At 39.2% G+C, this 773-nt stretch overlaps 1 protein-coding gene across 2 annotated transcripts in view; it reads left to right on the forward strand.

The window, feature by feature from the left end:
• Positions 1 to 220: 220 nt before the first annotated feature.
• LOC145293103 (F-box and WD repeat domain containing protein 10B-like) overlaps positions 221 to 773 on the forward strand; it is a 53,108-nt gene continuing 52,555 nt past the window's right edge. The window contains exon 1 of one of the 2 annotated variants that reach the window (XM_080139480.1): positions 221 to 773. This exon is cut by the window's right edge and continues 755 nt beyond it. The gene's annotated coding sequence lies outside the window, so the exon portion shown is untranslated. The other variant, XM_080139479.1, reaches the window with a different exon arrangement.

The following is a 773-nucleotide window of genomic DNA, read 5'->3' on the forward strand; positions in this document are numbered from 1 at the left end:
GTGTGTGTTTGTTTAGGTATGTATTTTTTATGTTGCTGTGTGGGTTTGTGTGCTTGTGTGTGTTTGCGTGTGTTTGTGTCTGCGTGTTTGTGTTTGTTTGTGTGTGTGGATATTTCTATGTGTGTGTGTTTGTATGTGTATAATTTTCTTGTCTACAAGTAAGTACACGATGCGTTGTCAACAGCAACCTTTGTTTTGGTATATCAGAGAAGCATGTTTACTAACCTAACCTTGGTGTCGCAGAAGAAGCAAATGTATAAATTACTTATACATTTACCTTGCGACAAAACCTCGCCTTTTTTCCTTCTCGGCGGGTGCGAGGGTCGACGTGACTACGGCGATATACCTTCTTGCTTTCTTGTACTCGTCGTCGTCATCGTCGTCGAGACTTACAAGACAGTGCGTAAACAAACGAGCCATCAGCGTGGGTGACATAAACTTTATATAAAATCTACGCCTTGTTGGAACATGTCTCTCTTTAAAAGAGAGAGAGAGGGGGGAATAACCCGAAGAATAGAGAAAAGGGTTAGCGACAGGAGGTGACGTTTGTTGAGTTGGTTAGTGACCGGTGATCAATCGAGAATCGAAAGTCCAAAAAATCGAACCTTTTCACTTACGTTGCTCATCTGGCTGACCCCTTAACTTTGTGATAACATGGAATCTGGATAACAATCAGAAGATCAAAAAATACACTGCAAATACTATTTCATTATTTTCTTTTTATTTTATTTTATGCGATTGTTTTACAGAAAAAAATAAACTGAAGACACATT

Source organism: Euprymna scolopes, chromosome 14, assembly GCF_053919585.1.
Source record: "Euprymna scolopes isolate OS-2025 chromosome 14, ASM5391958v1, whole genome shotgun sequence".
Lineage (NCBI taxonomy): Eukaryota > Metazoa > Mollusca > Cephalopoda > Sepiida > Sepiolidae > Euprymna > Euprymna scolopes.